This window comes from Giraffa tippelskirchi, chromosome 1 (genome assembly GCF_054371585.1).
Source record: "Giraffa tippelskirchi isolate mGirTip1 chromosome 1, T2T-mGirTip1v1.2.pri, whole genome shotgun sequence".
NCBI classification, from domain to species: Eukaryota; Metazoa; Chordata; class Mammalia; order Artiodactyla; family Giraffidae; genus Giraffa; species Giraffa tippelskirchi.
The window spans coordinates 146,402,592-146,427,682 of NC_137275.1; the positions used below are offsets into that span (position 1 = coordinate 146,402,592).

A 25,091-nucleotide genomic window follows, 5' to 3' on the forward strand; every position below is an offset into this window, starting at 1 on the left:
TTGGTGGAATTGATAATGGAAACTGGAATAATCAGACTTGAACAAAATGACCAATTTTAACATTTCTGTAAGTTGGAAAGCCAGACATTATTTGTCTCATGATGTAATGCATTAGGAGTGTACATAGCACCTATGAAATACTGTCTAAACAATTTCACCTAAGTTGTTGAAACTATATCTAACCATAGTTCTCCAGGATCAGAGAGACAAATTAAATGACAACACAAAGAAGAAATCAGTCAAATCCAGAATCTCAAAATGCAACCCCCCAATGTAACTAAGAAATCAATGGCATAAGAAAAAAAGAATGAGTTACAAAAAAGAGATAATAGAGGCAAAATCTTTGAATGTAACATATGACCTTTACATTCAAACAAACTAAATGTAAAAAGACTTTTTTGAGAATGCCTACATCTGGCCATGAAGAAGTAGCAAAGATTTAATTTACCTTCCCCAAACAGAAGACTAGAAAAACACTAAAATGGTTAGACATTCCAAAGGGAAAGATTAGTGAAGACACAGTAATAAAAATTATCCAAATGAAGCAGAAAAAGGAAAAAGACTGAATGCATCTTAGTGATCTGTGAGACCACAACAAGTGGTTTAACATATGCATTAATATGTTAATATGGTAAATATGTTCTGTTTAAATAAAGGCTGAACATTTTCTGAATTGGGTGATTTGTTGTTCAGCCGCTCAGTCATGTCTAACTTTTTGCAACCCCATGAACTGCAGCATGCCAAGTTTCCCTGTCCTTCACTATCTCCCAGAGTCTGCTCAAACTCATGTCCACTGAGTCAGTGATGCTATCCAACCATCTCAGCCTCTGTCGCTCCTTTCTCCTCCTGCTATCAGTCTTTCCCAGCATACGGGTCTTTTTCAATGATTAGGCTCTTAGCATCAAATGGCCAAGTATTAGAACTTCAGCCTCAGCATCAGTCCTGCCAATGAACATTCAGAGTTGATTTCCTTTAGGATTAACTGGTTTGATCTCCTTGTAGTCCAAGGGACTCTCAAGAGTCTTCTCTAGCAGCACAGTTCAAAAGAATCAATTCTTTGTCACTCAACCTTCCTTATGGTCCAACTCACATCCACACATGACTACTGGAAAAACCATTGCTTTTGACTCTACAGAATTTGATGATACAAAAAGCTCAATTAATCCAGAAAAGGGTTTTTGAAAAAGAAAACAAAAAAACCTCATCAAGACACATTACATAAGTGGAACTAGGGTAAGAAATAAAATAGATTTCTTGTCATTAACTATGTGAGCCTGAAGGAAATGGAACAATATCTTTTAAAGTACTGAGAGGAGCTGGCATTGGAGGGGACCTTTATCAACCTAATTCTAAATCCAGCAAAAATATCTTTCAAAAATGAAGAAAAAAATCTAGATTTTTTTTTTCAGAGAAACAAAAATTCAGAGAGAATTCATTTCTAGATGCTCTGAATGACACAACTTGTTAAAGGAAGTTCCCTGAACAAGTAAAATGATACCAGACAGAAACTCAGACCTTCACAAAGGAAAGAAGGACACCAGCAATGGGAAGTAGACAGATAAATATTTAAAACTTTTCCATTTTGTGTTTTACTTAAGAGATCAAGCAAAACTAGTAACAATATATTGTAGAGTTTATAACATAAGTATGTTTAAGAAAATAATAGCAATGTGTTGTGGGTTTATAATATGGTATGAACAGAGTAGTGAAAGGATGGGATGGGAGAAATGAAAATAGATTGTTGTAAGTTTCTTTCATTTTTCCATGAAATAATATAAAAATTTTTTTAATTAATGAGGAATACTGTGAACATATAGCAACCACAAAAAACTAAATCAGCAAGGTCTAACTGACAAGCTTTTAAGCCAGTAATGGCCATAAGATTAAATCATGAAAAATTCCCAATCCAAAAGAAGGAAAGAAAAAAGGGAAAACAAGGAACCAAGAACAGATATGATAAATATAAAAACAAATAGCAAGATGGTTGATTAAACCCAAATAGGTCAATAATCACCTTAAATGTGAAGGATATATACTACAACAAAAGCAGACATTTTTGTAATGAATAAAAAGGCAAAATAAACCATGTGTTGTCTACAAAAATGTAAAAGGAGAAGAAAAATGTAAAATGTAAAAGGAGGGGAAAAATAAGCCATAGAAACACTAAACATGATTATGTCAGCAAACAGCTTATTATGCTTTCTTGTTTTTCATGTGAGATGATGCTGTGCAATAATTCCTAGAACAAAAAGGGTCTATCTGACATAAACAGATAGAGAGATATTTCATGTTCCTGGGTAGGAAGAATCAATATTGTGAAAATGACTATACTACCAAACACAGTCTATAGATTCAATGCGATCCCTATCAAATTACCAACAGCATTTTTCACAGAACTAGAACAAAAAATTTCACAATTCATATGGAAACACAAAAGACCCTGAATACCCAAAACAGTCTTGAGAATGAAGAATGGAGCTGGAGGAATCAAGCTTCCTGACTCCAGATTATACTACAAAGCTACAGTCATCAAGACAGTATGGTACTGGCACAAAAACAGAAATATAGACCAATGGAACAAGATAGAAAGCCCAGAAATAAACCCATGCACCTATGGGTACCTTATTTTTGACAAAAGAGACAAGAATATACAATGGGGCAAAGACAGCCTCTTCAACAGGAAAACTGGACAGCTACATGTAAAAGAATGAAATTAGAACACCTCCTAACACCATACCCAAAGATAAACTCAAAATGGATTAAAGACCTAAATGTAAGACCAGAAACAATAAAACTCTTAGAGGGAAATATAGGCAGAACTCTCGATGACATAAATCAAAGCAAGATCGTCTATGACCCACCTCCTAGAGTAATGGAAATAAAAACAAAAGTACACAAGTGGGACCTGATTAAACTTAAAAGCGTCTGCACTGCAAAGGAAACTATAAGCAAAGTGAAAAGACAACGCTCAGCATGGGAGAAAATAATAGCAAATGAAACTGACAAAGGATTAATTTCCAAAATATACAAGTAGCTCATACAGCTCAATACCAGAAAAACAAACAACCCAATCAAAAAGTGGGGAAAAGACCTAAACAGGCACTTCACCAAAGAAGACATACAGATGGCTAACAAACACATGAAAAGATGCTCAACATCACTAATTATTAGAGAAATGTAAATCAAAACTACAATGAGACATCACCTCACACCAGTCAGAATGGCCATCATCAAAAAGTCTACAAACAATAAATGCTGGAGAGGGTGTGGAGAAAAGGGAATGATCTTATACTGTTGGTGGGAATATAAATTGATACAACCACTACAGAAGATGTTATAGAGATTCCTTAAAAAACTAGAAAGAAAACCAACATATGACCCAGCAATCCCACTCCTAGGCATACACCCTGAAGAAAACAAAACTGAAAAAGACACATGTATTCCATTGTTCACTGCAGCACTATTTACAATAGCTAGAACATGGAAGCAACCTAGATGTCCATCGACAGATGAATGGATAAAGAAGTTGTGGTACATATACACAATGGAATGTTACTCAGCCATAAAAAGGAGCACATTTGAAGTGGTTCCAATGAGGCAGATGAACATAGAACCTATTATACAGATGAAGTGAGTCATAAAGAGAAAGATAAACACCTAATTCTAATGCATATATATGGAATCTAGAAAAATGGTACTGAAGAATTTATTCACAGGGCAACAGTGGAGAAACAGACATAGAGAATAGACTTATAGACATGGGGAGAGGAGAGGAGAGGGTGAGATGTATGGAAAGAGTAACATGGAAACTTACGTTACCATATGTAAAATAGATAGCCAACGGGAATTTGCTCTATGGCTCAGGAAACTCAAACAGGGGCTCTGTATCAACCTAGAGAGGTGGGATACGGAGGGAGATGGGAGGGAGGTTCAAAAGGGAGGGGATATATGTATATCTATGGCTGATTCATGTTGAGGTTTGACAGAAAACAGCAAAATTCTGTTATTATCCTTCAATAAAAAATATTTTTTTTTTTTAAAAAAAGAGTCTATCAAATATGCACATTACATCTTCAAAACTGAGAAATGGAGAATGCTAGCAGGTACCAGAGAGCACACGGGAGAGAGAGGCGAAGGCTTTCTGCATTTCATTTGGTGTGGAATTCAAGCTAGATGAAGAGCTAGGTGAAGGTCAAAGCAGGGCCCATAGCTGCTTAGGTTGGATTTCCTCTGAAACAGTTGAATTTCTCATCTGTTTATGAAGCATGTGCTGTTTCAGGCCTCCTCCTCAGCAACAGAGAGCCTGTCCAAAAAGCGTCAACCAAGAATTAGAAAAAGTAGGCCAGGGACATTCTAAATAATGATTTCATACTTTGGATTCATCCTGGGTTTCCCTGAGTTTCCAGGGTAACCATTTATTGTAAAGTCTTGGCATCTTTTGGGTTAAGTTATAGGGCAAAATCCTGTAAAATTAGTGGAGCAGAGCTCTTTTGAGGTCTTCGAGTGTATCAGGCAGCCCAGGCCAGGGTTTGACTCAGGGACCACAGCTTGCTCCTCCACCCCCACCCTCTGTGCACTGTGATGGAGAAGCAGTGCAACAGGTTTCACCAAATCTTCAGAATTGTTTTACCATTCAGGACAGGCTAGTATAGGGAGCAACAGAGGGAAAACATTGTTTGCTACTCTTTATATTAATTCATAGCACTTTAGCAAGGAGCATGATGAAGACTTTAACCTGGAGATCTTTCTTAGGAATCCTGGGATAAGGAGTTTGGCCACCAGGAAAACTGTGTGCAGGAGAGCATCTCAATCTCTTGGAAGAAAAGCGAAGGAAATCTCAGCAGAAATATTAATCATGCTCATTTCACCTTCTCACCCTATTCTCCACCTTGAACAAAGAGTAGGGAAGACATTCCCCCCAGGAGAAGATGACTCTTCAACAAAGAAAGGCAGAACAAATCTCTGCCACCAGCCCCTGGGAGGAAGGTCCTGAAACAGGCTAGTTGTGCTGAGACATAGGATTATTGAGCCCATCTCAGAACAGAGATTCAGTGAGGAATGGTGTGTTTCACAGGCAGATGTTGCACTATGATTCTGACTCTGGGGAGCCTAGCATGATCTCCTCAATAGCAAGAGACATATAGACATCATCTACTTATAAACTTTCACCTTATGTACTTCTAAAATTATAAACAAACTGATACCCCAAAGCACAAGACTCTGAACTCTACCACTACTACAGATGCTGTCATTGGTCATGTTGGTCATTTAAGGCTCAACCATCCTTTGGTTTGTTAGTCCACACCCTGATTGCTTCTGTTTTCCTTATTTTTGGTATGTGCTTAATTTTTGATGAGTACAGAGACACGGAAAACTTTGAAAGTGCCATTAATAAAAAGTTATGATGACAATGGAAATAAAGTTCAAAACTTTTTTAAAAATGAAAAATGGCAAGAAGATTACAGAAGTACACAGTGAGATGAGTCATCTCTAGTGGGAACAACTCTGAAGGACAAAGAGCAAACCATGAAAAGTGAAAACCTCTGGGTCAAAGCAAAGCACAGTAATCAGTAAGAGACAAGGAAAAGTGATTGCTGAAATGGAATAGTGTTAATATCAAAAGACTGTTAACCTAATATTAATTCAGGAGAAGGCCAGGAGGGCACTGGAGAACTTAACTATAAAAGTATGGTTTCATTGTTTAGAGGCTCTTATGAGTCTGTGAATCAGAATGGGAGTTGATTGGGCTATCAGTATGAATACTGTCACTGCTGAGATATTTCTGACATCACTTGCCGATGTCATGGGGTCAGGTGAGGTAGGACTCTGGGATAAGGAGTTTGGCCACCTTAAATGGAGGTGATCCGATCTAAAATGATCTATACATGGAAGTGATCCTGCCACAATAGAAGTTTGATATGGTTGACACTGGTTTATTTTTCCAAAAAGATTCCCCAGTAGAATACAGGTCAGTACAAAATAAAACAAGATGCCTACTTTTAAAGTTTAAACCCTTAATCGCGAAGGACTTAGGAACAAAAGGACATACAAATAACCCTTAAAACCCAACCCTTGTGCAAGCAGAGGTTTGGGGTGGATTAAAGCTATCTTGTGGAGCTCTGATTGAGGTGTCATCACTGGGACTGGTCCACTGCAGAGACATCCGTGCCAATGGAGATGAGGATGGTGGCAGTTCTCAGCAGAGAATTTGACACTCAGTTTTGAACGTAGAAAGGCAGAGGGAACAGGGAATTGTAAGGGCAGCAGAGGAGGAGTCTCTCAGAACCACAAGAAATTTCAGGAAAAGAATTTAAAAGAGTTTATGTATTCTTCCCAAGTCTACCCTTTAGCAAAATAGGGGAATGAGTTGGCAAAGGAGAAATCCCATGGCGTCTGTGATTCTACCTCCAAGACCAGTAGGGTTCCATGAAAAAGGGCCACTGTTCTCACACGCACACTGAGGAAGTGAAAATGTGTTTAAAGTGCTCAAAAGGCACTTTATTGAGTGAGTGATAGGTGTGCACTGAAGAACTGAAATGAAGTGAAAATTTATTGAACATAATTGTTAAGTGATAGAAAGAACCATCTTTGTTTACTGGGTTTATTTGGGAATGAGGTTAAGGAAAAACTAAGATGAGTTTAAATTAAAATACAGAGTAAACTAAACAGATCTCTATACACGAAAGAATAGGAATTTGAGGGGAGGGGAATGAAGGGTAAATGGGCTGCAGGGAGGAATAATAAATGACTTAGAAACAGAGGGGGAGGAAATTCCTGGTTTGGGGAATCACCACAATATTTTAAGAAGAAAGATGCCGAGTTTCCATTGAGATTTTTATATTGTGCAACCTTAGTCCTAAGCTTTGAGTGAAGACTACCATACACAGTCCTGAGTCAGGGTTCTCTGGATGAAAAAGGATTAAATTTGTGCCCAGGAACCATACAGTGCTGGAAAGGAACATGACAAATCCAGCATAGCCCAGAGAACTCACTACAGGTAAGAATTCTAAGAGAAAGCCTCATTATCACAATCACCATCCCCCTGCCCCACATATACTCCTACTCATCACCACCATCACCACTGAGAATTTCTGATATGTAATAAAACACCAGATATGTCACTGTATATTTCATGGGCTTCAAACCAATTGTATCTAAATATTAAAGGGCAAAGTAGCCAGAACAAGTCAAGATCGGGGACATGGTAGAAACAGCTGAAATTTGAGTCTACACTCTAAACAGAGCACCCTGAACTCTGTCACTAAAAGCAGCACAGTTGCTGGTTTTGTCCTGTTTTTATTCCATTTCACTTAATGCCTTATGGAGCACTTCTCAGAGACGTGAAGAAAAGTCCCAGAAGGAAAAACTGAGTAGATCACAGTCCTGGAGACAGTGAACCTTCCTCTATTAGAGAGATCCCTGGGCAATTTCTCGATGCCTTGGGGAAAGATGTTCATTGCTCCTAGTTCTTCTGGAAGAATCACTGTGTATGTTAATATATTTACTTCTCGACTTCCATTTGCATGGGAATAGGATGCAAAAATCTTCTCCAGCGACTGCCAAAGTTTAGAGCCTCTGAGAAGTCAGATAACTTAAAAATGAACCCAAGGTGAGGACGTGTTGGATGTCTTAGTGATATCTAACCATGAAGAACTCTGACACTGCTAGAAATTAATTCTTTATCTAAAGAAGGTTTTTGATACTTCTTCAGGAACTTGTAGTTTTTAATTTTTGCTTTTGTTTTTTATTTAAGCTCTGATAGAATATAGAATGTAATATGGAATCTAACAAAGCGCTAAACCCAACAGCTTTGGTTTTTCTGCTCAGGATGTATGCTTGATCATTTCCATGATCAAAATACATAATTACCTGTACACACCAGACATGAGATTGACAGATCCACAAGGTTCTGTTTCTTCAGCTTTTCTCAAGACAGCCTATAATTCCTATCTCCCTCATAAACTGTGGTCAAGCACTTTGTGCTTATATCTGAAGTGTTTTCCAACATGACATCTTTTAACTCTGATACTTTTGCAAAGTATCTTCCTTTTCCCAATAAGTTGGCTGCTGAAAAGCAGTATACCCCCTGGATGTTTGCAAATCAAACGTACATTAAAGATAACCAGAAAGCTTAGTCTTCGTGAAGACCCTAGCAAAAAGTAAAGAAACTTTGTAGTGTAAACAACGGCCCCTAATTCATTGGTTCTATAAGTTTATATATAAGCAGACTTTCTTTAAGTCAATGATATCTATATACTTTAAAATGTGACGTTATTTTTTTTGTCACCGAACTACTATAAAACTACCTATGACCTCTTTTTATCCCCTCCAATCCCAATTAAACTAGAACTCTGCAATCCTATAGCAAATCTCAGCCACATGATACACCGGTGTCCCATTTGCACTTCTTTTCCTTATGGAATGACTTTATAATTGGCTTAAGTATAAAATAATTGTGTCACAAAAGAAAAATGCCCATTATCATTAAATCTGCACTCTGGACCATTAACATTAACAGAGAGGGAGGAGGAGCTAAGGAAGACTGGGTCCTCTAAACCCCCAGCCTAAGATTAAATGTGTACTAATCTATCATTGCATCTGTCTATAAAAGCATTCTGCTGCTGCCTCAGCCTTCACACTGCACGGAACCAGTTCATATATATTTCCCATTTGGGGCTATGGGCAAAGTTCCACCGAGGTCTGGTCCAGCAACCTCTCCCAGGGCTTTCAGGGTCATAAGTCCTGCAGGTTTACTATGGTTTGGTTTTAACTTCTGACTACATTGGGCAAGATTTTACATACCTGATGATAGCAAGCCTCATTGTGGGCCAAAAAGCCCTGCAATCCAATTGGTGGTAAGTCCTGCTAATTCCCTAAAGCCTAGCAAGGAAGCTGAGAAAAAGGATAAAACACACAAAAAAATAGAATTGTTGCTAGGCGTACACAATCTGGCCGTCGGAAAGTGTTCGAGGATTGATTTGAAAAAAATATATATGCTTGTGAATTTTTATGTAGAGAACGTGTCTTGTGAATTCTATGGCCATGTTGTACTTGACCATGGTGTCCCCACAACTCATTTTGCAAATCTTGGGGAATCAAAGACTTGAATCCTGGAAATCACAAACAATAAAGGGACCATAGGACCAGCAAGAGCTCCCTGACTTTTGACAACATGCTTCCATCTTCCATGAAACATTTCCTGACCATTCTTTCTCCTTCAAGCCTACCTGGTACTTTCAATACGTTAAAACATGTTTAGAAATATACCTTCTAAAGATATCTTTGTGTGTCATTTATGGTTCTGATTAGTGATCTCAACCCTACATTTATTTTGCTTCCCAGAAATAAAAGGCATTTAAAAAGTTCATTTACCTTCATTTCTTCTTTTCTTCCTTTTTTTTAAAGATTATATTTGGACCCAAATATCAACCTATGGATTAAGAGAGGCCCCTTTTGCAAAAAGATCTGCGAGTTCTCTAGTAGGACTGTGTTACATTCCAACACACTGTCAAAATGTCACTCTCTGACAGCCTTCCCCTCCTAGCTCTAACCTAAAACCAGACATGTAATCACTAAAATATTCCATACTTCTTTTACAAAATGAAGGAAGGAGATGGGTTTTGATCAGTAGTGAGATGTACCTCAGTCACATCTGATGCAATGTTTCACATGACAGACAAACTCAGCTACTACCAAAATTATGGGGGGCTTTTTTTTTAAGTGATTTTTTTTTTTTCTCTACATGCTTTCAGCACTGTCATTAAATGTTTGACTCTTTAGGTTCATCCTGGTGGGAGGGGGTGTGGTAGTAAAACATCTTAAGCTTTTTTTCTGGGGATAATTATTCAACAAATATTTCTTGAATTTTCACCAAGTGTTCAGCCTGTGCTACAGGATGGAGAAGACATGTAAGCCACACAAGATATGTTGGTTCCTCTCAAGAAGCTCATAGTTAAGATGGGGAAAGAGGGCTAAGAGCGTGAAGCAACACCCAGCATACACAGTGGTGTATCATGGCGGTCAGGTTATCCAGTTCATCTAATATTAATGGTTCAGAACCTCTTCTGGGTCTAGAGACACTTGGTAATTCAGAGAAGTAGTCTTTCCCCAGAAATAAGTATATGGTTTATAAACACAAAATTTCACATGGATTCCAAAGGACAGAGGGATGGTCCATGAAATTCCTGAAATCCACTCACAAATGCAGGGGCAGTTTATGGATCCCTCCCCTAAGAACTATTGAAGTTCAGAGGAGAAGCTCAGTGAATTCAAAGGGAAGTTAAATATAGTTTAGGGAAGGTATTAGGATTTAAAATTTACTTTGGATGGCTGATGAGATTTAGGAGAAGGGAAAGGAAATGAATCTTTATGAGAGACATAGTAAGTAGCTTATATAAGTCATCTCATTTAATCTACAGAGTAAGTCAGCGAAGAAGGTTCTTTGTCCCCTATGCTGGATGGAAGAAGTGAACACTGGGGAAGCTTCATAAATTTCCCAAGATGACTCTCCGCTATTTAATTCCTTAGCTGAAGTGAAACAAACATCTATGTGAAAACAGATCCCAAGCTATTTCTACTACACACTCCATTGAAGAGAAGAGACAATAAACCTTGTCTAACCTAACGAGCATGTCCTCTAGTGTGCATACATGGAGAGGCTGGAGGTGAGGAGGAGTGGAAGAATGCCTTTCTAGCTCTCTAGGAGAGATACACACTCTACTGTTATCATATTAGATGAACTGAGGACATCTAGTAAAGCTAGGAGTGAATTATGGTGACTCTCCTTTTCATGCTATTATATGGTTTTGGGGATAAAACAGGATTACTGTTTCAACTTTCTGTTCTGTCCTTGTACTAATACCCATTTTACATGTGACTTGTCCATACTTCCTAGTAGGCAGAGTATATAACATCACACCATCGACCTTGGAAGGGGCCTTGTGAATCAATAGCTTTGGCCAATGGAATATGAGTGGAAGTGCTGTTGTGCCAGTTCAGAGCCAAGGCTTCAAGCAGAGGTGTTTTCTTTTACCCCTCCTGATCCTCCACCCTCTGTCATAAGGACAATATGCCATAGCTGGTGGGATGAGAAGATACATGGAATGGATGGGAACCCAGCTTGTAGCCTAGAGGCAATTCTAGCTGAGCCCAGTTAAGCCATCAGAGCTATAGCTGACTTGCAGAACTGCGAGAAATAATTGGGGTAAGTGATTGAGATTTTGAGGCTGTTTGTTACCACAGAAAACTCTGACTTTTGAAGCATGACCTCATTTTGAGACCAACCAGTAGGCTAAGTGTCACCAGAGAAATTCAAATAACATCAGGGAAAATTCCAGAACCAACCTGATGTAACTAGGTTGCCTCAAGTCAGGGATAATGTGGACAAGATAGGACTCTTGACCTCTTTTCTCTACTGTCAACACAGGGTTTAGCCTCTAGAAAGATGGTTGGAGGCTAAAGATCTTTCAAGGAAGGTGTTCTTGGTGAAACAGTCCTAGCTAAATTAAACTCAAGAATATGATTTGACTGTAGGTTTTCTCTTTTCTTTCTCTTTCTCAATGCAGAGGAGGCATAAAATATATATGACAAAAAATATAGAGAACTGAAAAACTTAGTTCACAAACTTGGAAACCAGAGTGAATAACAGTGTGTGCTGTTCTTTTAGAATCCTTATGCATGTACAGAAACCATCACACACATACTAGCTGTTACCAACGATTTTTGTGAGCACACTGTTTTAGTAATTGGTCACACAGTCTCAATGTCAACCCTGACAGGGCCTAATTAGCATTCTCTCATTCTCTATTGAGAGTTGGGTAGATGATGGTGTACCAGTGAACAGACAGATGACTACCAACTTCTCATTAACACAACTCCAAGACCTACTTACTTTAATGCAGTTAAAAGTCAGTCTATGGCCTCAGCTAAAAGATTTTAAAGGCATTTTAACAACCATGTAAAGTCTATGAGATACAGCTAAAGCGGTCCTAAAGGGGAAATTCATAGTGATACAGGCCTTTCTCAAAAGTCAAGAAAAATCTCAATAAACAATCTAACCTACCACCTAAAAGAATTAGAAAAAGAAGAACAAACAACACCTAAAGTGAATAGAAGAAAACAATAAAGATCAAGGAGGAAATAAATAAACTAGAGATTAAAAAATAGAAAAAAAATCAATAAAACCAAGAGCTTGTTTTTTGAAAAAATAAACAAAATTGACAAACTTCTGGCCAGGTCCAACAGGAAGAAAAGATAAAGGACACAAATTAAATAAGAAATGAAAAAAGAGAAATTGTTGGTTGATACCATTACTGCAGAAATATAAAAAAACAATAAGAGAATACTACGAATGATTATATACCAACAAATTTAACAATCTAGAAGAAATGAACACGTTTCTAGAAACATACAGCCCACCAAAACTGAATCAGGAAGAAATAGATAATTTGAACAGACTGATCACTAGGAATGAAATCAAATCTATAATTTAAAACTCCATGCAAACAAAAGTTCAAGATCGGATGACTTCACTGGGGATTTCTACCAAACATACAAAGAAGAACTTACACTGATCCTTCTCAAACTCTTCCTAAAAACTAAAGAGGAAGGAACACTCTCAAAGTCATTCTATGAGGCCACCATCACCTTGTTACCAAAACTAGACAAAGACACTACCAATAAAGAAAATTACAGGCCAATATCTTTGATGAACATAGATGCAAAAATTCTCAATAAAATATCAGCAAACTGAATCCAAGAATACTTAAAAAGAACCATAATCATATACCCTGATCAAGTTGAATTTATCCCAGGGTCACAAGGATGGTTCAACATTTGCAAATCAATCAATGTGATATACAGTATCAACAAAAGAAAAGACAAAAGCCACATGATCATCTCAATAGATGTAGAAAAAGCATTTGATAAAATTCAATACCCATGTATGAGAAAAACTCTTACCAAAATGAGGACAGAGGGCATATACCTTAGTATAATAAAAGCTATTTATGACAGACTCACAGTCTACATAATACTGAACCATGAAAACTGAAAGTCTTTCAACTAAAATCTGAAATGACACGAGAATGCCCACTCTCACCACTTCTACTTAACACAGGACTTCCAATAAGTGGAAGTCCCTAGCCACAGAAATCAGATAAGAAAAAGAAATAAAGGATATCTAAATTGGAACAGAAGAGGCAAAATTGTCATTATAAGCAGATAACATACTATGTATAGAAAACCCTAAAAACTCCACACAAAAACTACTAGAACTGAAAACAAGTTAAGTAACATAGCATGATATAAGATTAACATACAGAAATATATTGCATTTCTTTACAATAACACTTAGTTGTCAGAAAGAGAAAGTAAAAATAAATCCCTTTAAAATCACATCAAAAAAACAAACAAAACACTTCATAACTTAGGAATTAAACCTGGCCAATGAGGTGAAATTTTTTTTTTACTGTATTTATTTTAATTGAAGGCTAATTACTTTACAATATTGTAGTGGCTTTTGCCATACGTTGACATGAATCAGCCATGGGTGTACATGTGTCCCCCATCCTGAACCCCCTCCCACCTCCCTCCCCATCCCATTCCTCAGGGTCATCCCAGTGCACCAGCCCTGAGCACCCTATCTCATGCATCGAACCTGGACTGGTGATCTATTTCACGTATGATAATATACATGTTTAAATGCTATTCTCTCAAATCATCCCACCCTCACCTTCTCCTACAGAGTCCAAAAGTCTGTTTTTTATATCTGTGTCTCTTTTGCTATCTCACATATAGGGTCATCATTACCATCTTTCTAAATTCCATATATATGCGTTAATATACTGTATTGGTGTTTTTCTTTCTGACTTGCTTCATAAAAGAAATTGAAGATGATTCAGAGAAATGGAAAATATATCCCATGCTCTTAAAGAAGAATTAATATTGTTTAAATGTTCATAGAACCCAAAGCAATCTACAGATTTAGTGTTATCCCTATCAAATTATTCACAACATTTTTCACAGAACTAGAACAAATAATTCCAAAATTTAATGGCACCACAGAAGACCTAGAATTGGCAGAGCAATCCTGAGGGGGAAAAAACAGCTGGAAGCATAATTTCCTCAGACTTCAGACAATACTACAAAGGTTCAGTAACCAAAATGACAAGATATTGGCATAAAAACAGACATATAGAGCAATGGAATAGAATAGAGAATCCAGAAATAAACCCATACACCTAAGGTCAATTAATCTTCTACAATCTTCAAGCAAGATATACAATGAAGAAAAGAGAGTCTCATCAGCAAGTAGAGTTGGGAAATAGGGACACCTACATGTAAATCTTTGAAGTTAGAACACTTCCTCACATCATACACAAAAATAATCTTGAAATGGCTTAAAGATTTAAATATAAGACAGGATATAATAAACCTCCTAAATGAAAACACAGGCAAAATATTCTCTGACATATGTCATAGCAACATTTTCTTAAGTCAGTCTTCCAAGACAAAAGAAGTAAAAGCAAAACTTAAAAAAAAAAAAGGAAACTAATAAAACTTACAAGATTTCAAAGAGCAAAGGGAACTATAAACAAAAGGAAAGGACAACCTATGGAATAAGAGAAAATATTTGCAAACCATGAGACTGACAGGGTTTAATTTCCAAAATATATAAACAGCTCATACAGCTCAATATCAAAGAAACAAACAACCCAATATAAAACGGGCAAAAATTCTAAATTGACATTTCTCCAAAGGAGAGACACAGATGGCCAATAGGTATGTGAATGCTCAACATTGCTAATTATTCAGTTCAGTTCAGTCGCTCAGTCATGTCTGACTCTTTGCGACCCATGAACCACAGCACGCAAGGCCTCCCTGTCCATCACTAACTCCCTAAGTCCACCCAAACCCATGTCCATCGAGTCGGTGATGCCATCCAACCATCTCATCCTCTGTCATCCCCTTCTCCTCCTGCCCTCAATCTTCCCCAGCATCAGAGTCTTTTCCAATGAGTCAACTCTTCGCATGAGGTGGCCAAAGTATTGGAGTTTCAGCTTCAACATGAGTCCTTCCAATGAACACCCAGGACTGATCTCCTTTAGGATGGACTGGTTGGATCTTCTTGCAGTCCAAGGGACTCTCAAGAGTCTTCTCCAACACCACAGTTCAAAAGCATCAATTCTGTGGTGCTCAGCTTTCTTCACCTTCCAACTCTCACACCCATACATGACCACTGGAAAAATCATAGCCTTGACTAGATGGACCTTTGTTGGCAAAGTAATGTCTCTGCTTTTTAATATGCTGTCTAGGTTGGTCATAACTTTCCTTCCAAGGAGTAAGCGTCTTTTAATTTCATGGCTACAGTCACCATCTGCAGTGATTTTGGAGCCCAGAAAAATAAAGTCAGCCACTGTTTCCACTGTTTCCCCATCTATCTGCCATGAAGTGATGGGACCAGATGCCATGATCTTAGTTTTCTCAATGTTGAGCTTTAAGCCAACTTTTTCACTCTTCACTTTCACTTTCATCAAGAGGCTCTTTAGTTCTTCTTCACTTTCTGCCATAAGGTTGGTGTCATCTGCATATCTGCGGTTATTGGTATTTCTCCCGGCAATCTTGATTCCAGCTTGTGCTTTGTCCGGGCCAGCATTTCTCATGATGTACTCTGCATATAAGTTAAATAAGCAGGGTGACAATATACAGCCTTGACGTACTCCTTTTCTTATTTGGAACCAGTCTGTTGTTCCATGTCCAGTTCTAACTGTTGCTTCCTGACCTGCATACAGGTTTCTCAAGAGGCAGGTCAGGTGGTCTGGTATTCCCATCTCTTTCAGAATTTTCCACAGTTTATTCTGATCCACACAGTCAAAGGCTTTGGCATAGTCAGTGAAGCAGAAATAGATGTTTTTCTGGCACTCTCTTGCTTTTTCGATGATCCATCAGATGTTGGCAATTTGATCTCTGGTTCCTCTGCCTTTTCTAAAACCAGTTAAACATCTAGAAGTTCACGGTTCACGTATTGCTGAAGTCTGGCTTGGAGAATTTTAAGCGTTACTTTACTAGTGTGTGCTAATTATCAGAGAAACGCAAATCAAAACTACACCGAGGTATCACCTCACACCAGTCAGGATGACTGTCATCAAAATCTCTTCAAATAATAAATGCTTGAGAGGATGTGGGGAAAAGGAACGCTTCTACACTGTTTGAGGGAATGTGAACTGGTACAGCCACTATGGAGAACATTATGGAGGTTCCTTAAAACACTTAAAATAGAGCTACCATATGATCTAGCAATCCCAATTCTGGACATATATCTGGAGAAAATTTTAATTTGAAAGGACATATGCACCGCAATGTTCATAGCAGCACTATTAATAATAGCCAAGACATGGAAGCAACCTAAGTGTCCATCAACAGATGAATGGATAAAGAAGAATGGGAATATTTACACAATGGAATACTATTCAGCAATAGAAAAGAATGAAATAATGTCACTTGCAGCAACGTGGATGGGCCTCGAAACTAGCATACTAAATGAAGTCAGTCAGACAGAGAAAGACAAATATATGATATCACTTATTCTGGAATCTAAACTATACAAATGAATCATTTATAGAACAGAAAACGACTCACAAACATAAAAATCCAAACAGATACACATTACTCTATATAAAGTAATAACAAGATCCTATTGTACAGCATAGGGAATTATATATAATATCTTATAATAATGTATGGGCTTCCTTGGTGGCTCAGATGGAAAAAAATCTGCCTGCAATGCAGAAGACCTGGGTTTGATCCCTGGGTTGGGAAGATCCCCTGGAGGAGGGCATGGCAACCACTCCCGTATTCTTGCTGGAGAATCTCCATGGACAGAGGAGCCTGTGGGGTTACAGTCCATAGGGTTGCAAAGAGTCAGACACAACTGAGTGACTAAGCACAACACAGCACATAATAACCTATAATAGAAAGGAATCTGAAAAAGAATATATATCTGTGTGTGTATATGGAATTGAATCACTTTGCTGAACACCAGAATCTAACAAAACATTGTAAATCAACTATACTTCAACAACAACAACAAAGTATGTGAACCAAAAAAAAAAAAAAAATACATTCTATACTTTTTATTTGATCCTGCCTCTCAGCCATTCTACTAAGACTACAGAGGACTTGGCTCAGAGCCCTTGAGTGCTGGTGAAGGAGAAGGATGGTGGGAGGAAACCCTCTCACACGTGTCTTCTGTTCCATCCAACCGAACGCATCCTGACACCCTAACAGGACATCACTAGTGTGTAGGACATTCCATCAGACGGAGTCTAGACTGATGCTTTTTCACTGCAGGTTTTGTAAAGGGAGCTACTTGGACTCTGCAGTTTTGGCTGCACAACTGTGCCGGGCTTTAGCAGCTCAAATGTTGGAGCCTAAGCCTTGCTCCAGTGCCAAACATTTGTCCGCACTCTGTTCCCATGCAGCAGAGACTCAGCTCTGTCAACATCCCTGTGACTGGAGGAAGGCACTCCTTTTCCCATCCCGCCGTGGGACGTGTGTCCCGTGGCAGTGAAGTCAAAGAGGCTGGGCACACATCTTGAAGTGAGCTGCAGGGCTGGCCCTCAGGGGAGTCAGAAAAACTGGTCGGCAGCCCTCAGTAATTGACCCCTGAGCAGGGAGGACACAAGCTCACAATCTGCTCTCAGGGTTGTGTGGCTTTTACATTCAGGTATTTCTAAGCTCTGCTATTGGATCGTTAGAATTTACAGGATCTCTCTACATAAGGTGAATGGGCTGAAAGATCAGATGGTTTCATCAATGTACTCTTTCTGTCAATGCAGCCTCCCCAAACAATGAGAAACTGTGTTACAGGAAACCTGTTCCTCAATTAGAAGCCTCCCTGCCTTAGCGAGCTCATCGCAGCTGAATAGACCTTTCTTTACTGTCAGCTAAGTGATGCATTATCTACAAGAATATCAACATAGCCATATTTTGGACTAAAGGGCTTTTTGACTTTTAAGAAATGGAGATTAGGAGAAAATTGGATTTAAAATGCTGTCTGGCTTAGAGGCTCTTATTCAACCTCTCTAATCAGTTCAACAAAATACCTATAAAGACACAGAAAAAAATGCAAACTTATGCCACCACCAAAACTGGAACTAAATAACCTATTTTCAGAATCTAGGACCAACTTCCATTAACTGCAAGACTGGCAAAATGGGATTAAAACCACAAACCATGACGCCTGATGCTATAACCACAGAAATAGAGCAAACTTCCCTCTACCACACTGAAAACAGATGGGAGGAGGGAAGTAGTCCCTGACCTTCTCAGTATGTGATCCCTGGCTCAGACATGCCAGAGACTACTAACTGGATAACAGGGGCCTTCTCTCTATGTGGTGATGTTCTCTGGAGACTTGTGCCATCCTCATCTACCTCTCATCCTAGCCCAACACTTTCTCTCCTATATTTAGTCAGATATAGGCATTCCCAGCAAATGCATGGAAAGTATAATTCTCTAAATCACAACAGGCAGCACTGCTTTCCAGAAGCAGTAAGGGCACATGCAGAAGTGACAGCCTTTTAGGATTTCCATCAGGGTCAGTGTTAGGAGGCGGGAGTGAGGTGAAATGAAATGTCAGTTTAACAGGAGCCCTTGAGACTTCTCAGTCTAGGGTTTGAGGGGGGTCTTGAAGCTGTGATTGTGAACATGCTCTTCAGCTGCTCATATGAAGAATGAGATCGAAGACAAACCACAGACTCTATGAAAAATACTGTATCTTCCATTCTTTAAAAATAAGAAAAGTGAAAAACTAACATTAGGCCTATTTAAAACATTAGGCAAAAAAATAAATAAGGAAAAGGACAATGACTCTGAAGACTTATAGGATGAAACAAAATTTGAAAATGATTTTTTATAGTAACTAGTAGGAAGTTTTAGAAAACCCGTATCTCATCCTCAGTAAGAAGACAGAGAGGGGTGAAAAGCACCTTGAAAATTGACTAGAGTGATAAACCAACAAATGAGAGAAAATGAATGACGAGCAGGTAAGAGTTCCACCAAGAGTGCTGACAGAGCTATGACCTCTCCAAAAACCCTGCCTGGTTCAGTGGAACTAAATGGAGGGGCAGGAAATGAGCTCTTCCAAAGCTGCTGAGTCTGCCATTTCCTTTTGGTTAATAGTAAGGAAAAAGCTCACTGTGGGAGAGGGAGAAAATCAAGAAACCACTGGGTCTGTAAACAGAACAACTAGAATGGACATACACCTCTCTAACTAGTGAGTCTTAGGTGCCCAGAGTCCAGGTCTGTGTGGACCTCCCAGGTCCAGGCAGAAATGAGGGTATGCTGCAATGGAGGGCTTATATGGTACTGAGGGAGCACTTCTCTATCAAGGAATTAATGGCAGATCTTCTTATAACTCTCTTAGCAAATATGCAGAGAGGGGACCCAAATGGTGATGCCCACTCCCATGGTTCAACAGGAAAAAAAACCTATGGGATATCAATGAACATCTGGAGAGTCAGCCAGCACAAGCATCCTATAGGAATTTTCAGAGATAGCTGTGTTCCTGGGTGGGCAACCACACATTCCATGATGTGAAGCATCTAAATTTAGTTCCTGGTGTCATGTTAGATATGGATTTACTCTGAATTCCTTATTATGCCTCTCCCACAAATCAAATCATGCTACAGTATGCACTTAATTGGGGTTGAAATCCTTCCAAACATGTTTGGTGCTTGTTAACTTCCTCCTTCTTTGAGGTTAACCAAAAGACAACGATGAAAATCTTCACCACCAACCATCTAAAGAGAAATAGATGAAGTGCTAAAATAATAACACCCAGAGTTAGAACTGTGACAAACATCATCAATCAGATCCCTGCAGGCCGACCACACCTCCAGCTGTGAGGCTGTCAGGCCCTCATCATCTCCATAGGGCTGGGCTGGAGCAGCAGGTCAAAGGGAGGCTTCCCATCAGAGCCAAGCCACTGACTCATTGGTTGGTCCTCTTCCCCTTCTATCAACTTCAGCACATCCATGACCAGGATGCTGGGGAGGCCTCCTCCTTGGAGCTGACCAGCTTGCTGCACAGGGGAAAGGTTTCTGAGTGGTGGGTGATGGTTGTGTGGGCATGGGTTTGGTGAAGTAGAAAGATGAAGGACTTTAGACTCTTGATCAGTTCTGGCCTGCTAGGGAAGAGTTGCATGATTTCATCTCCTGGACATTCTGCAAAAGGAGAATATCAGTTGTTACCTCGCAGAGTTGTTAAGAGGAACAAACAAGACTTAAAAAAACAAATAAGATTTAAAAAAAAAAAAAAGATTGGAAGCTGAAGAAGTAAGCTGGGGCTACAGGTAGGATCCAGGAAAGCCCACAGGAACAATTAAGAAAATCTATTGTAAAGTAATTAACAAAATATCTGCCACATAGTAAGCATTCAATAAAAATGTTCTTTCAAATGTTCATTAAGGAAAAAACAAACACTTAAAGTCAACATCAAATCTCCTTGGAGAAGTGTAGAGGTTGTGAGTGGCAGTCTAGAGACTAGTTCAGCAAATAAATAGCTAGCAAGAGAAAGAGTATTGCTTGGAGATGCAGGATCCTGTCTTCAGGACTCTGACACACTTAGGTTCAAATCCAGCCTTGTTCAATTAGTAGATCTGTGAGCACAGGCAAGATACTTAAAGCAACACACACACACACACACACACAAACATGAGCCTGTTGCCTCATCTATAAAGCAGGAATAACAGTAATACCCACTGTTGATGTACCACTAAATGAGCTCACCTTTGCAAAGTGCTTTGTGTAATACCTGGTACATAAACAGAGCTCCACAAACCAGCTATAATATTTAAACTGATTAGGAAAAGCAGATTGTTTTCATTTATTCATATTAATATATGATGTGTTTTATCCTATATGTGAATATATTTTATTCCATATATAATATTTTATTCCATATATATTATTATATTTATTTCCTATGAATTGTTAAAAAATACAAGCCTGTGTGGTAGGCTGAGGAAATGTTTCACACATGTTTCATGTCAGCTAACTTGTTCAAACATATGTGGGTTTACAGACGTGTATCTTTTACAGTGGCTTTCCAAGAACCGTTGCTTATTTTTATTATTGAACTCTTATTATGTGTCAGGAACTGTTATGTGCTCTGTATAAGTTATTTTAAATTAATCCTCACACAACCCTACTTATTGGGATATTTTACTAAAATAATAAAGTTATTTGAATCATAGGGAGAATGGGTCTAGACTTCAGGCCTTGACCTTATTCTATCTCCATCCTCTCAAATAAAATATATCTGTTTAGAAATATCACCCATGGTGGGATGAGCTCCTTACTGGTGGTAGGTACTAAGAGAATATGGAATTTTTTTTCAGGAATCATTAATTCAGACTCATAATCTTGCTGACAGCATCTGGCAAGACACAGAACTGTTTTTTAAGAGAAAGGAGTCTCAGATACCAAATGCATGACTGGGTAGTCCATGAAAACCTAACGAGGCCACTAGATATGCCTGGAAGAATTCTAAGAAAACAACTGAATTCTAAGAGGACAGGTGAGTGGCTAGATGCACAAGGCCCTTCTTCTTCCTGGTCCCAAGCACCAATCAGGGACTTCTAGGCCCCTATCACAAAGAGTCAAGAATGCTATTGAAATTCAAGTTCTTGGCAGAATCAATGTTTTCAGAGAAAAACAAATACAATATTGCCTGTTCAGTCACCCAGGTCATCCAGGGGAAAGTCTCCAACTGCAGTCCCATGAAGTGATGAAGGGAACTCTGAAAGGCAGTCCCAGAGGGCCAGATCTGATGGGCACCCACCTTGCAAGCCCCAGCCAGAGCCAGCAGAGCAAGCCATGTGGGACCAGAGATTGTCCTCTTTCCCAGGGCTCTATCTGAATTCTGAGGACTCTGAATCTTTTCCAGCACATTCAAAATTTAGTAATTTGTGACCCCAAAAGTTAAAGATAATTCAGACATGGCAGATCACTCAGGCAGAGTATAATTTTTCTCACAGATCAGAAAAGTTATTCTAACATTTCTTTCTGAATCAGTGTGAACACTCTGATGCTCTTTGGTATTCGTGAGATTTTAATTGTAAGTGAATGGGCTCTTCTGTGAATCAAAAGCATTTCATTATTTTCTTGAGAGTTGGACCATAAAGAAGGCTGAGCGCCGAAGAATTGATGCTTTCAAATTGTGGTGCTGGAGAAGACTCTTGAGAGTCCCTTGGACTGCAAGGAGATCAAACCAGTCAATCCTAAAGGAAATCAACCTTGAATATTCACCAGAAGGACTGATGCTGAAGCTGAAGCTCCAGTACTTTGGACACCTGATGCGAAGAGCCAACTCATTGGCAAAGACCCTGATGCTGGGAAAGATTGAAGGCAGGAGGACAAGGGGATAACAGAGGATGAGATGGTTGGATGGCATCACTGACTCAATGGACATGAGTCTGAGCAAACTCAGATAGTGAAGGACAGGGAAGCCTGGCATGCTGTAGTCATAGGGTTGGAAAGAGTTGGATATGACTTAAAGACTGAACAAAGACATACAGATCCAAACATAATGAATCATTTCAGAGACAAAGACAAAGTTTGTCAAGTGCTTAAAATAATTGATAAAAATGAATATCTAATAACATGAATGTGACGACGCCAAGATGTTCAAAAGAGATATATCCTATTTCTGCAGTGTACACTGCTATGTCAAAACTCCTCCTGGAGTTGGGCCTGTACTGAGCAGGATGGAAGCAGGCAGGAACAGAGGGCAAAAGCAGCAGAGGGAGATGTGAAAGGAGCAGGAAGTTGGGAAGTAAAACAGAACATGGGCTGCAAAGAATCTAGCTTGTCCCCACTTCCTGGGGAAGCAGAGCCTAACAATGCCCTCCTACAGCCCCTCCCTGCTGACCACCCCACCCCCGGGGGCAGCTGCCCCATTCCTCAGCCAGTGACATCGTCAACCACCTACTAAGCTCCTCAGGCTGGATTTCCTCCTGACCTCACCTTGTCTTCAACTCTTCCCATCAATAGAAGGAAAAATCAGGGTTTCAGATGTCAGCAAGGCAAAGAGGCCGTCTCAAAATCCACATCAAACCCAAGAGGTCAACATGTGAAATAAAAAAGACATGGCCCTCTCATGATCCCTTGGTAGAAAGGTTCTGAGAGTCTCTGAAATTCACTGTAAGTGAAAATTGTAAGGTCAGTGGAGCTGCCAAAAGTTCTAAAAAACATCCCCTTGATGTCAAAGAACGACAAGCTTTGTTTCTTTTTATAAGCAGGTAAGGCTCTTCATAGCCCTGGAGCAGAAATTCAAAAGATAATGTTGGATTTCAGGAAAAGACAAATCCTCACTACTGTTTCTTCTTGTGGTACCTAAAAAAAAAGCATGAAAAAACCATGGGGATATAAAGTACAGCATGGTGACTATAGTTAATATACCATATTGCACATTTGAAAGTTGCTAAAAGAATAGATCTTAAAAGTCTTTATTGCAAGAAGAAAACATATTTTTAAACTATCTATGGGGATTGATGTTAGCTAGACTTGTTATGGTGATCATTTTGCAATGTATATAAACATCAAGTAATTAAGTTGTACACTTGAAACTAATATAATGTTATATGTTAATTATACTTCAGTTAAAAAATTAAATAAAACACACAAAAAAGACATTAAGCTTCATGACATGAATGGTAAGAAAATGTCGGTCAAAGAAAGACAACAAAAGATTTCTTTGTGGATTGCTTTCTAAACCCACCCTTCTAAAAATTATATTGGGTTGCCTCAAAACATCTTCAGGTTTTCCTGTAATATTTTATGGAAAAATCCAAATGAAATTTTTGGCCAACTCAATACTACAGAAAGAAGAATTGACAAAATACTTTCCAATTTGAATGGAGACAGGTTATGAGAGACAGTAGGCAGCCCAGGGGAAAGTATTAAAGGGTAGAAACTCCTATAAGCCTGAGGGATCCGAGTCAAAGGGAAAAGACGCTGATTGGGAGAAAAAACCCAAAGCAATGGAAGTGGATTGTATTCCTGAAGAAATGGGCCATGTTACATGACATTTAATGGACGCTTAAAGCAGACAGAAATAAGGTCCTTCGACAAAGACTGTATCCAGCCCCCAGCTAATGTCTTCCTCCATCCCTGCTGCGATGCTTTCAGGCTACAGATAAATGGACAGAAATCTATGTTTATCCCTCAGACTAAAGCTGAGAGAAAAAAGGTAGACTGAGGTAAAGGAGGAAGCATAGCAAGGAGCATGTACTCATAATCTCTCAGAGCAAAGAGAAGACTGGTTAGAGATGCCTCTTGTCTTACACATTAAACATAAACAAGACGAGAAGTGGCATGGCAACTACACCAACATGGTACAAGGAAAAAAAAAGGAAAGAAAACAAAGGAAAAGAGCAGGCAAAAGATATGATGAACCTGGTCTCAAAGAATATATATCTCAAAGAACAGAATGATACTCCTGGAAAATGTTTTGAGATATAACATTTTTAAAATATCTGCATTCAATAAAGGAAGATCAGAAAAAGACAGAATGAATTGAAAATGCATGATGCAAAGCTAAAGAAACTAGCAAATTATCAATACAAGTGCATAATATATCTAATAAGTATGTAATAGCAAAGAAAAGAATTGATATAGCTGAATTCATTAATTTGAAAGACCTGAATTAATCACAAAGAATATAGATGAGAATAATAAAAAGATTATAGGAAATAGAGAAGAGATGGTGTATGTAGAGAATAGATCAAGGAATGATCCTTCTACACATAAGGATAGCTATTATAAAACAAACAAGCAAAACAAACCTAAAAACCAAGTGTTGGTGAGGACGTCGAGAAATTGGAATCTTTGTGAATTGATGGTGGAAATGTGAAACTGGGCAGGGGGTATGGAAAATGTATTACTGCTTCTCAAAAACTTAAGAAAAAAGAATTATCATATGATCCATATGGTAATTATCATATAATTCTGAGTGTATACCCAAAATAATTGAAAGCAGGGACTTGAACAGATATTTGTGAACCTGTGTTCACAGCAGCATTATTCACA

General features: G+C 38.7%; 1 protein-coding gene across 2 annotated transcripts in view; it reads right to left on the bottom strand.

Moving 5' to 3' along the window:
- SH3GL2 (SH3 domain containing GRB2 like 2, endophilin A1) overlaps nucleotides 1-25,091 on the bottom strand; it is a 392,098-nt gene that overhangs the window by 15,834 nt on the left and 351,173 nt on the right. The window contains exon 12 of one of the 2 annotated variants that reach the window (XR_014056490.1): nucleotides 19,849-20,225. The exons of the other annotated variant lie outside the window; for it this stretch is intronic. The gene's annotated coding sequence lies outside the window, so the exon portion shown is untranslated. Of the gene's footprint in view, nucleotides 1-19,848; nucleotides 20,226-25,091 lie in introns of those variants that run through there. 2 annotated transcript variants of the gene reach the window in all.